This window comes from Protopterus annectens, chromosome 2.part1 (assembly GCF_019279795.1).
Source record: "Protopterus annectens isolate FY-2018-M chromosome 2.part1, PAN1.0, whole genome shotgun sequence".
Lineage (NCBI taxonomy): Eukaryota > Metazoa > Chordata > Ceratodontiformes > Protopteridae > Protopterus > Protopterus annectens.
Window position 1 is genome coordinate 205782695 of NC_056729.1, and position 14178 is coordinate 205796872.

Consider the following 14178-nt stretch of genomic DNA (forward strand, 5'->3'; position numbering starts at 1 on the left):
AATGAAGCCAATCTGGTGGTCCCCTGCCATAAACAACTGTACAACAGAAGGAAGAAACTGTTGCAAAAGAGAGTAAAATCCCATGAGTGGAGGAACTCCCTGGTCGGCCTCAGTAAGAAGCTGCGATACCTGATAAAATCCTCCAAAGCTAGTTACAAAAACAAAATCGCCACTGATTCTAAAGACAACCACAAAGCATTCTATAGCTATGTCAAGAATCTCAATGGCAACACTCAGATCTGCTCTGAGTTACAGCACAATTGCAGTAAATATACAGACCCAACTGATATTGCCAAAATCCTGGCAGATAGGTTCAGGGCTAACTTTACTCACCTCTCTCCCCCTAAAGATCCCATCTCTATACTGGAAGAATGCAAAGTTCCCATAATCACGGCTGCACAGGTAAAAACCACACTCTCCAAAGCCAAGAACACAGCATCCATGGGATGAGACAACATCCCAGGCTGCATTCTACATGAACTACAGAACGAACTGGCACCCCACGTAAGTACCATATTCAGTCATAGCCTCATCTCAGGCTTTGTGCCTGCTGAATGGCGCATAGTGACGGTTATCCCATTCCACAAGGGGGGAGCCACCACGGACCCCGGGAACTATGCCCCATTAGCCTGACAAGCCTGATCTGCAAGGCAATGGAACGTATCATCATGGAACTTATAAACAAAGACATTGGTAATCCCCAAACTCTGGACCCCACCCAGTTCGGGTTTCTAAAAGGCAGATCATGTCTCCTAAACCTGATAGACTTCTTTGAAGCAGTCACCAAAGCCGTAGACAAGGATAAAGTGGTTCACACAGCCTATCTAGATCTTGCCAAGGCGTTCAACACCACCCCCCACTCTGGAATTATAGATAAACTCATCTAACTAGGTATAAATCCCTATGCCACAAGATGGGTTGCCAACTGGCTCACTGACAGAACCCACACTATGAAAGTAGCAGACTCCAAATCTGACTTCAGACCAGTGACAAGTGGAGTGCCACAGGGTCCAGTCCTGGGTCCTCTCCTCTTTGGTATCTACTTTTCTGAAGTACAGGCTAACACAGAAGGTCTTTGGCTAATGAAGTTTGCAGATGACTGCAAACTAGGAGCCATAATCAAAACTCCTAATGATGTCGACATCCTACAAAAGGGCCTCACTGAGACAGATGCCTGGTGTCAAAGCCATGGCCTCAAGCTCAATGCCAAAAAGTACATTGTCATCCTCTTTGGTAAAAACTCTGTACCCATGAACTATAACATAGGTGGTAGTACACTTAACACCGAAAGTGTGATAAGAGTCCTTGGGACACAGGTGGACAGTAGTCTTTCGTTTGATAATCACATTGCCACAGTAGTCAGGAAATCCTTCTACATGGCACATCTCATCACAAAAGGTTTCTCATCCAGAAAAAAAGAAGTCATTGTTACTCTCTACTCATCACTCATTAGACCCATTATAGAGTACAATGCCGCTTTTGGTATGTACCTCACAAGACATCTACAACAACTGGAAAGGCTGCAGAAATACCTCACAAAGAGGATTACTGGCCTCAAACAGATGCCCTATGCAGACCGTCTCAAAAAACTCCAGCTTTACTCTGTCGCATATCGCCTACTCAGAGGTGATCTCTGCCTAACATGCAAAGCTATGTCAATCCCAGAGCTGCTGGACATGCTCCACTTAAAGAAATCCCAATCCCTCTGAGCTACACGCTCTAGGGACCTAAACCTTGTCACCACAATAAATAGAACATGCCACAGGGATAGATTCCTGTTCCTGAAACTTCCCATACTCTGGAATAAACTTCCTATCTATATCAAACAAAGCTCCTCATTAGCACTCTTCAAGAAAAATCTTGATGATTGGATGGGAAATAGGAAATTCACCCCGAGGATCACCTCTGTGGCTCTGCTCGACAGTGGCACAGGAAAATAATTTTCTTTGTGTGGCAAAAGCCAGGGTACCTTTTTGGCTGGGCTTGTATAGGCCCCAGGGCCAATATCCTAGTACCTACCTATGAACCTATGAACCTAAAAGATCAAAAACAATTCTAACCAGCCACACAGACAAAATCATGCCCGCCGAGTTGTTTACAAATAACAAGAATTGCTGTGTGTCTGTCTTTTGATTCTCCATAACTGAGAGAACAACTGCTAGTGAGTAAGCCATTACTCAAACTCAGGTCAATCAAGTCATGATTAAGATTTCATCCTTTTGTGCCACAAAGCAGAGTACCACTGTATTTATTGTTACAGTATTGTACTCCATCTGGTTACCTTATGCCAGTGCAATCATTTCTATTTTAAATTCATATCAGATATACTGCCCTTTTTGCAAGTTAGAACTGAGCTCTGTCCTTGATGTTGTTCCACCAACATGCAAGAATAAATAAGAATGTCATTAGAACAAATATATATATATATATATATATATATATATATATATATATATATATATATATATATGGATCTACTTCACAATGCCGAAATTTCAGAATGCCGACAACCATATGGCTGACACCATATGACCGACATCCGAAATCTCGACATTGTAAGTAAACCATGTAAAAAAAAAATAAAATTTCCTTTCATCTACTAGCAGAGGGGGCTGTGCCCTCTGCACCCCCGTAACTTTAATATACCAACTCCGAGATCGCACTACAGTGCAGGAATGGAAATCGTTCCATTCCGCACTACAGTGAGATGCCGGTTCCGCATTGTCGGCATTCCGAATGTCGATCTTATGGTGTCGGCCATATGGTTGTCAGCACTCTGGATTGTCAGCAATGTCAGGTAGACCCATATATATATATATATATATATATATATATATATATATATATATATATATATATATATATATATATATATATAGATAGATAGATATATAAGCATATTAGTTCCATTTACAGCATGCTAAGCAGTCCCAGAAATAAGTCTGTGCACTTGTAAATTCTATCAGTACTATTCTGCATTACTATCCACAGCAGATATTTTCCTGGGTGCAGATTGCTGAACAGGATTGGCTGATGGAGGTATCTGCTCAGATAAATAGAAATTGAGAGTTATGTATGTCGTAAGTTAATGCTTTTGTATTTCATGTTTCCTAACTACCTGACTGTCTTTATGTAGAAAGAACCATCCTCTGACAGGTGAATTTAATATTAATATATTTTATAATATGCAAAGAGGTACAGGTAAATATGGAAAGGGGTCACAAAGACTTACTCCAAATATATAGCTGTAGCATGTACTGTTGAGATGAATTGCGAAGGACAATTAATACACAGTTCATCCTCCCTCTAGTTATGGTACTTACTTGAAAGTCTGCACTTGAAAAAGACAGGAATTCTTTACCTAGTGTGAGTAGTGACACCTGTATCTACCTATCCATCATGAGTGTCTTTTCTGTGTTAAACTAGAAGCCCAAACTTGTTGCTGATCCAATCAGCCCTGTTACAGTCACATATATCCATCCTGTACCATCACTGTTAGTTTGCTGACTAAGGTGAGATTATCAGTAACTTATACTCAGGTGTTCCTAGTCACCAACATTCCCCAGCATTTGAACAGATGTAGCCTATTTTCCTTTGCAGACTACATGATGACACACAGTTCCTCATGAAAAAAAAATCACTCCTGCATGTGGTTATTCCTGCCTGAAAATGTATGCCAGATTGTGATATGATGTATGTCTGGGTAGGCTGAGTTATGTTAGCACTTTGAATTCCAGTTTGGTAGGTGATAGAATGAAACCCAACAAGTTAGCAGTCTCTCTCTAAGTTTATTTCTGTAGTACATACAAGTGGCAACTGCGAACAACATATAATTGTTAAGGTCAGACATCTGTCCAGAATAAGTAATAACTCTGCCGAAGAAGGCTGAGAACAAATCAATTTCCTAATCAAGAAAACTGTCCCACTAATATAGTTTAGGCATGCATGGAAATAACTTTATATGACAATACAAGGTAATGTTAATTCCTTTAGAATGTGATGATAGAAGGCTACATAATAAGCAACACAGCACTGTGGATTCCCAAATTACAGTACCTCCCACAATCCTGACCTAACTACTTTCACTTGCCGTATTGTCAAAGAAGCCTCACACACTTGCTGTGTTAGGTATATGTTTCTTAATGCTGAATGTAATATGCTGACAGACTAAATGCTAAGGCCATGTCCTAATATTTAAAACATACCAGTCAGATCTCATTGTATTACCAATACATGTACTATTTCTAAACAGAGATTGTTGTGGGCTATAGTAGCTGTTATTACAACTTACCAAACACTGGGTATCAATTACCTTAACCTTACTAGAGGCACATCATCCTAAATGACAGGCTTAAGAAAAAATATAATGTATATGAGCATCACTTTCTGCACTGTTTAATCCAGAATAAGCACACTTCTCTTTTGTTTTATGGAACAAGGCAAAAGATAGATTTGCAGTATAGCAATAAGTGAATATTTTTTCCTTGCATCTATAACCTATAACTTAGGCTTATGAAGTGTTACTTTTATCTGAACTGTAATACAGTGGTTTTCAGTAAGTAGCTGAAAACTGATGTTAAATACATTACTTAGCAGTGTTACAATAACTGCATTTGTAGGTGATTACTAGGCTAATGGCACAAGAGCCTTTACAAGCCTGGCTAATAATACGCAGGATATGACAACATTATATCTTAACATCTCAGATATGAGATGGGATAGTATCAGGGTGGTGGGTCTTTGGGTGTTGGAGCCCTGAGTCATTTTACAGACTTCCTCTGTCTGTAAGGTATACTGGCAGTAACCTCAGGAGTGAATTTACAGTTCTACATCCATTTATCCAATTTCTTTTTGAAGAGAGTGAGGGATGGGCTTTGTTTTATGAAGATGGGAAATGTATTCCATAGATGAGATAGCCTTGGAATATGAATCTGCCTCTACAGTAGGTTTTGTTAGAGTCACAAATAAGTTTCAGGTCCATGGAATGAACACATAACTCTTGTATCATTTTTCTTGTGAATATGTAATATTTTCATCTGGGCTGGATCAGAGAATGCCTTGTAGGTCAGGTATAAGTCACCTATCAATAAATGATATGAAATGGAGTAAAGAGATAGAACCTTTAGTAGGTCTGCATATGACATGTGTCTTACGCTTTGTATTTTTTTAGTGAGGAATCCCTGGGGCTACTCCTAAAGGTGTAAGTACACGATTAGATACAAACTGAAGAGAGTGTTGCACAAGATTATGGACCTGATGAGGGCTTAGTACATAGGCACAATTATTTTCTCTGACCTTGATGCCATGCCTTTAAGTTGAGATACACAGAAAGATGTCCTCACAATCGTAGCGATCTGGTGATCATAGTTTAAGTTACTGTCTATCTGTGCTCGTAGGTCGCTCACCACTGGGTCTACTTTTAGGAGCATGCAATCAATATTATAATTTGCAGGGATATCTGATTTACTGAAGGGCATGAATATGCATTTTTTAGCATTTAGTCTCAGACCATGGTTTTGGCAGCAATTATTTGTCATTTTTAGGTCTGTTTGTAGGATGTCAGTATTGTTTGGGCATTCAACAATTGCTCCCAGCTTACAGTTGTCAGTTACCTGGTGACGCAGAGGCCCACAACACTGGCCTTCACATCAAGGAAGTATATACCAAACAGGAGAGGTTTCTTATAGTAAGTGGATTCACCTATCAGGACAACATCTGTTGTATCAGTAAGCCAGTTTGCTATCCATCTGCAATCTATCTCATGAAGTAGGGGTATATGCCTAAGTCAGTATATTTAAATATGATCCCAGAGTAGGGAATTGTGTCAAAAGTCTTGGCTTGGTCTAGATAAGTGGGGTGTACATTTTTACCCTCATCCATGGCTTTAGTGAGTTTTGATTGAGCAGACAAGACCTTCCTTTGACAAAGCCATATTAGGTCTGGCCCAGTGTTTGGAGATTTCCTATGTCATTATTTAGCAAGTCCATTATAATTCTCTTCATGGCCTTGCGGACAAGACTGTTCAAACTTATAGGTCTGTAGTTGCCTGGGTCGAATGATAGTCAGTTGATGCCCCCCCCTCCCCTTGTCAGAAGGATGACTGTTAAGGTCCTCCATTCCTCTGTGACAAAGCCCATCCAAAGGCTGTGATTAAAGAGGATTTCTATGGTCCTTTTTCCACTGTTGTCAAAAAGTGCAGTCTGCTGATATGAGTGAGCCCCTGGATTGCTCTTATCCTGGCATTATCCTCATGTAAAACATAGACAGGTTGTGTACATGTAAGTACATGTGCTCTTCCTATGTGTGATCATGGACTGCAACATTGTCAGCGATTGCAAAAGGTTACACTTGCCATTTTTATTTTCCATTGATATCAAATGGTCTAGAACCTGTTGTACCTTGTGTGACACAAAGCTGCATTTTTAGTTTGTTTTGTGAGTAAGGACAACAAGGACAAAATAAACTATTGTAGGTGACATGAATATATAACCTGCCATCTTGTTAATCTGGCACAATACATTTCTGAGCAAATTTTGATTGGAAGTTGAGCTACTGATGGTGGGTTCTTGGGTATCTGCAATCTACACTAAGACATTGTTAGGCACTTTTCAAAACTCCAGGGCTTTCTGAATGGGGGTGCAGTATTGACCTAAGTTGAATGATCAGCAGGTAAAAGACTCTGCCCGGTCTGTGTAACTGAGGTCATGCATCCTTCAGATGCTCCTATCTCCACTTCATAGGCAAGGATCTCAATCAGTTTAGTTTTACAATTTGAATGCCCAATCAGTATAGTACACTTTACCTACAACAGACTAATATGTATGCACTTTTTTTCATATAATAAAGTACAACTGTTTAGCAGTAGTCACATACATATTGTTCAACAGAAGTGTTGGAATTACCAGAGATGGGAATCATACTGTGCTGTAGAAATTAGCTTGGGGAGTTGCCAATCGCACAAATCACAATTCAAAGACAAAAATAATGCAGCTACACAACTGCAAAAATATTATCCTATACAGCACATGCTTATGAGATTGTAATAAGAAGATACAGGAGAACCTCATGTAAATGAGTCACATGGATTATGCTAATGAATGAATGTAAAGCGGCAAATGGACTCAGAAAAGTATAGAATTAGCACAGAACGTGATAGAGAATAGCCAGTTAGAATGTTATGATTCACTGTATACATTTCTAGTTATACTAGGAATAGATGTAGCACAACATGTGTTAGGTGCCACTGTCAGAACCAGTGCCTGCTTTGTCATTCTTATTGACTGTCTGTACCAGTCGATATGGTAAAGACAGGAAGGACCTGATTTAACACTAATTCATGGACCAATAGAATGTCAACTATTACGCAGTCAACAGGAGGATACTGTAAGACACCTAATCAAACTGTGTTGCACAAATACAGAATCAAAGGGGTTACATGGGATGCCTATTGCTGTAGATGTAAAGATATTGCACCCTTAATCATCATAGGTACTTAGATCAGTCAATGACCTATGGGAGAACATTAAGGTATGCTACAGGCAACAGTCTCACAAGTACTAATCTAGATATTTGATATTATATAGAACATGCGAAAGAACATATCAGGCTCTTCAGTAGAACAGAGGAGAAAACCAAAACTCTGTTGGTCATTTATGGCATTATCCCTTTCCCTGAGGTTTTGGAAGTGATAGCGTATGCACTTGTTGGTATCAATGCTCCTTGCAGCCCAGACAACCTGCTATGTATCACCAGGAAGGGCTTCCTTTCCCAGAACAGCCAGGCATTCTGTGCAGCCCTGGTAATTATTTATAATGTGTCAGTGCATCACCAGGCAGTGCTCATGATTCATACTTTTTGTAGATATCTGACCCATACCACAAGGATCCTGCAAAGAGCTTCCCACAGGATCATCTGATTGGTAGGTGCACACATATACTAGACAGACAAGACTATACACACAGGTGCCATAAAATTAAGGCACACACCATGTACAGTCTGCTGTGTGTTGTGTATTGCTGGCAGTATCAGCTAAGTAAAGCCCTGGTTCATGAATTTGATATGCAACTCCAGACCATGCAGGAAATGTCTTATATTACAGCCCATTTGGACACCTGAGACAGAGAAGATCATGCATTTGTACCACTGAAGTAATGAATACAATGGTTAGACACCTCAGGAGGGGTATTACAATGCAGTCTAGAATAAGTCAGCAATAAATTCATTAAATTAGCAATGCTGCAAAATATGATATTGCACAAACAATTGGAACAGATGTTGAAGATCACTGGAGCATTTGCCATACTTATCACAGCAGCAGAAGAAGGGCAGGGTAGAGAAGGAATATGCAGCAGCAGTACCACAACAGAGGCTGAACCAGATCTAGTCCACATCTATGGATCACAACACAAACAAAAAGGAGAAAAAAGATTCATGCTTTATCACACCCAGGCTATGCATAGCAGGGCTTTGATTGCCATGCTGTACACGAGACCACTATGTTAACACATGTTAGTGAGTGGGCAGGGTAAAGTCATCATTGCTTGCACATTAGACTGCAACATTATAACTGCCGGAAGGATCATGGGGTATGAACACATTGATCATTTAGACAGGAGGTTTGGAGAGTTATAGATCACATCCTACAGTGGCAGAAGTCACAAAATAACCATTGGTGCTGGTATCCACTCTTTCGGCTTGCATGGCATTGGCTTGATGTAATCAGTGCCAGGAAAAGGGTAGCATTATGGGACCTTATATATGTACTTTGATGAGGCATCTCAGGTGCTGATGGTGCTGATGGGCACAATTGCCTATGACTTGGATGGCATCAACAATGGGGGATGACAAGCTGTATGCAAAAAGGCAACAGGGAAAGGGTAGAAAGTAGCGCTACATGATATATCCCTGGTGTTGAGAGAGATGATTGCCACAGCCCATGGCCTGGACAACACCCATGATCAGGGGTGAAAAGCTGCAAGCCCACAGGCGGCAGGTTTATTTTATTATTTTTGCTCATATTTTTGGGGTTGAGCATTGATCTCTATGGACTGTTTTCATACTAAATCTGGGAGAGCTCTGTGGTTAAGTGACTTGCTCAGTGTCACACAGATAGGCTATGGACGCTGAAGGAATCAAACTCTATACCAATTCACCACAGGAAACAGCTTGTTAACAGCTCCTTAGTTCTCTATGCCAGCTGCTAGACAAGTGAAACTGTATTAATAATAACCTGTGTAGTCAGACTTGAGGGATATCTGTAGCTGACCTCATCACATTTCGACCCCCCCCTCCAAGTCCACAAAATGCATGGCTTGTGAAAACATACTAGGTTGCATTTGCATCATGTCTGACATCTATGCAGTGAATATTTGCTAGCAGAGACCTCAGCAGTATTGAATGCTTCATGCCCCTATATAGTCTTCTACTGTGCGGCTGGTGTAAGCTGTCCTACAAAGCATGGAGCACATTTACCAACTCTGCATTGCTGTGGGTAGCTATCAAATGGGCCTGGATCACTAACTTGCACATCAGCTGGACAACACTGAGTGCCATAGCCATGTCAGAGGCAGCTGTGGAGTCATGCACCACCACAAACTAAATATTGTGGGTGCTGTGCATCCTGGAGACATAGATGACGTCTGTCATGGACTAAGTTTCAGGATGTTTGCTCTGCACTACTAAGGCTGCATGTTCAGACTACAACTCAGTAGAAGCTTTGTAACTGTTGATGTGAGTGACCCCTCCCTCTGTATCACTATCGGCAGAGCCACTGTGTTATTGGACCATATAACTTGAACTCTGTCATCATTGTCACCCAGAAATGCCATCAGTATTAAAGTATCCCACTGTTCTGGATCCTCCCCCAGTGGAACCTGTGGAAGTATGGACATATATAAGACCATGTTCTGCCTATGCACTCACATATGCTCCTTTAGCTTGCTCTGACATGTGTACTGCTATACATTAAAATACAGCTGCAACAAGCATTGACAGATATACCTTGACATGTAGGTTTTGCAGTTGCAGACCAGAGTTGCCAGGATGGACAGATATGCCGATGTTTTTTGGTTGAATTATTCTATTATAACATGCATTGCAGTTTGCTAGAGTTTACTGTAATAGAATGCAGCTTTTTGGAGACAGCTCATTTTCTGCAGCCAAACCACCCACAAGTATGAGGGCTTGCTCGCCCTGGCTATTGAGTGACACAAGATGCTCCTTAATGCCAAGGACTTGTTTCAGTGTTGGTAGTCCACTCCCTGTGTTGAACCTGTCTGTTGCAATGTCCCATACGTTTTCATTTGCACAGATATCTCATCAATAAAACTTCATCACAGCTGCTGTAGAGACTTATTATGGCCAACCACAACATTCATATGCTGTAGCGATCCTTAATAAATTTGGCCAAGATAAAGATTTCCTGCAGTTCATTTCCAAAAAATACCCTCTAAGGATTTTCTCCTTGATGTTCACTTGGAACATGAGCCATGAAGTGACTCCAGAGATGAAGTGCTTATTACTTTTATACTTGCCTCTGGAGATAAAACGGTGTGATATTAAGATCCAGTTTGGTGCTCTCCTTTGAAGGAGTAGGTGGGTCAACCCCAGACTGTTGATTTCCTAATTGGGGTGGTAGAGTTCTGACATGGGAAGCTCCTCTCTGGTGACTAGCAGAGAGTAGGAGGGTGGTACTAAGATTTCTTTCTAAAGTGATATCAAATATCCTAATCCTACCTTCATGTGGAAGGGGATTAATACACTCCTCTAACCATTCATCTGCCAATTGCCTCAGTACAAGATAATCATTCTACCCCCCCCCCATCAATATCTTCTGAATCAGGTAAGCTGTCTGATAAAGGGGTTGGATCTACCACTGGAGCTGGAGTATCTTTCTCAGCCTTAGACTTCTATTCAGGAGTGTCCTCAGGCATTGGCTCATCCTCAGCAACCAATAAGGCTCTTTTCCTGTTAACTGAACCTTGACTGTGGATCTTTACTGCACCCAAATAAATAATAGACCTTGAGCTTATTGTCTTATACATCACCATCTGTTTTTTAGGATCATAGCTTAGTACTAAGCTAACTGCCCTTACAAGATATTTTAAGCCTAGCCAATTACCACTTGTGAGACTCAAATCCTGCACCTTGTGCTTGCAAGGCAACCACCTTAACCATTAGGCCACCCTCCCATTTGTACTGATGAAGGACCTAAAAAATAAAATTTACAAATCAGAACATAAGCCAACAACTGCCTGCTCCTCCATCCCTGGTGATTGTTGACTGACAAATACTCCTGATCCCCTCCTCAAAAAAACAAATCCATAAATCCTTTTTTCACCTATTTAATACAATTCCATCCATTCATCCACAAACCTTTTCCCAAATTTGTTCACATGGGGTCAGGATGCCACTTCAACAAAAACAGTCATATAGAGCTAAGGTTCATTCCATCTGTGGTTGGAGGGAATTTTTGTTAAATAGTTAAAGGATGACTTAAGGATTCTTGTTTTTTTCATTTTTTTTTTTGAAGGGGGATCATGGGCAATGCCAGTCAACAGTCACCAAAGTGGGAAGAGTAGGCAGTAGTTGGCCTTTGTTCTAATTTGTCAATTTTATTTTTAGGTTCTTTGTCAAGGACAGATTACAGTGCATACTATTTAACACAATTATCATATAAATATTTATTTTATGTCCAGATAATGTCCATGAGAATTCTTGTGTGAACAAGACATAAGTGATAATCTGCATAGAGTCATTGTTTTGTCAATAATGCCCTGCTATCCTTCCTAATAATGAAAGTATTACACAAAACATGGACAGCAGATGGTGGTAACGTCCTGTTAATAAAAGTGATTATTGATATCATGTCTTCTGGATATCTACCACTGGAAGTTTTGGGCTCCTTGCTGCTGCAGTCTATGTCTTCTAATTTTGCGTATGTCAGAATAAGGTATGTGGTTGTCTTATTCAAGCATGTTGTATTTTCTGTCATCAGAACAGGGGGTTGGGGTCTCCCTGTCCTGGCATACTGTACTTTATGTTATCTGCTGTGAAAAGCAGTTTCTGTGGTTTCAGGGCTTTAAAGAAAAGCACAGCTGTGTACCTACCATAAATGAAGATGTCCGAGTGTATTCACTGTTGCAGTCATTACACTTGGGTTATCCTGCTGGCAGGCTACCCGCAGTCGGCCAGAATTCCAAAGTCTACGTCTGGCATCGGCTGCTGTCGTTTCTTCTCTGACGTCAGTGTGCCAGGGGTATAAAAGATGCAGCCAATGCCATTTTCTTCAGTTTTTCTTGCCCCAGATGTCAGGTGCCCCCAAATAGGTAGGCTAAAAAATTATGCCATGAAGCATGCATGTACTAAAATAAACATTTCCTTCATCTACAAGCAAATACACCACATAGGTTGTATAGAATAGAGAAGTACAGAAAAGTCCCAGCAAAGAAAAGGGGGATGGTGGGTGGGTAACCTGGACTGCAACAGTTAATACACTCGAACATCTACATTTATGGTAGGTACACATCTGTACTATGTTCATCGTGTTTCACTGTTGCAGTCATTACACTTGGGTTGAATCCCAAAGCTGAGGTTGGGTGGCTGGGCCTAAATAGGATTAGGAGAGGCTACAAGGCCCTGCAGAACTGCAGTGGCAAAGCCTGCTCTGGATTTAGAGTAGAGAGGCAAGTGGTAGTGCTTGGTGAAAGTGTGCACTGAACTCCAGGTTGCAGCCTCTAAAATGTCTTTGGTTGGTACTCCTCTGAGGAAGGCTGCTGAAGTGGCTGCTGCTCTGGTTGAATGTGGCCTAATGCCCTTACGCACTGATTTGCCATGTTGTGAATAGCAGAAATGAATGCAGTGTCCTATCCATTTTGAAATAGTCTGCTTTGAGATAGGCTTTCCTTGTGATCCTGCAGCATAAGCTACAAACAGTTGCTCAGTTTTTCTGAAAGCTTTTGTTTTGTCCAAATAGAAGCATAGCTGTCTGTGTATGTCCAAAGCATGCAGAAGTTTCTCCCCTTTATTCTGGGGATTTGGATAAAATGTTGGCAAATGAATGGTTTGGTTAAGAGCTACGCTGGATACTACCTTTGGCATAAATGTTGGGTTTGTCCTTAGAGAAACCCTGACCTGAAGAAAAATGATGAAAGGTTCCACTGCCATTAATATCTGTAACTCTGAGACTCTTCTTGCTGAAGTTACTGCCAGGAGCAGAGCAGTTTTCTATGATAAGACTTTTATATCAGCTGTATTGGCTGGCTCAAAAGGAGGTAGTGTGAACTTTTCTAAAACAAAATTGAGGTCCCATGTAGGTATCGGTGCTCTCCTTGGGGTTCCTATGTTTTTTGCCCCTCTGAGGTACTGTTTTAGTAGTGGATGAGAGAAAATAGGAGGTTCTGTATTGTAATGAGCTGAAATGGCAGAGGCATGAATCTTAATTGATGAGAAGGATAGGCCTTTGTCCAGCATCTCAGTTAGGTATTGTAAAATCTGAGGTATATTTGGAACAAGTGGTTCAAGTCCTTGTGCCTGGTTCCAAGCACAGAATCTCTTCCATTTTTCTGCATAAGATTTCCTAGTGCTGGGCCTCCTGGCTTCTAAAATGACATCCATAACAGCTTTAGAGAGAGGTGTGGTCTGAGTGGCTATATTATCTGCCATGCAGCCAGATTCAGGATTCTGAGTTGACTGTGCAGGATCTGATTGTTTTGTTGAGTCAGAAGATGAGGAATTTGAGGTAAAGGCCAGGGTGGGCCTTGAGACAAGCTCTTTAGGATTGGGTACCAGTGCTGGTGTGGCCAGTCTGGGGCAATCAGAATAATTTTTGGCTGCTCTTGTCTGACTTTTAGGAGCACCTTGGTAAGAAGAGGCAGTGGAGGAAAGGCATAAACTGTCAGTGTTTTCCAGCTGAATGATAGAGCATCCACTCTCCATGCTTGTGAGTGATAAGTTCTTGTGCAGAAACTCTGTAGTTGGCAGTTGTGAGGGGAGGCAAAAAAATGTATGTCTGGGCATCCCCATTTCCTTGTTATCATGCTGAAGACCTGTGGATTTAGTTTCCATTCATAAGGATCCATGAGATTTCTGCTTAGTTCGTCTGCCAGAGTATTTTTCTTTCCTGGCAGGAATTGTGCCTGCAGATGTACTTGATAGGTCAGTGCTGTATTCCATAAAGTC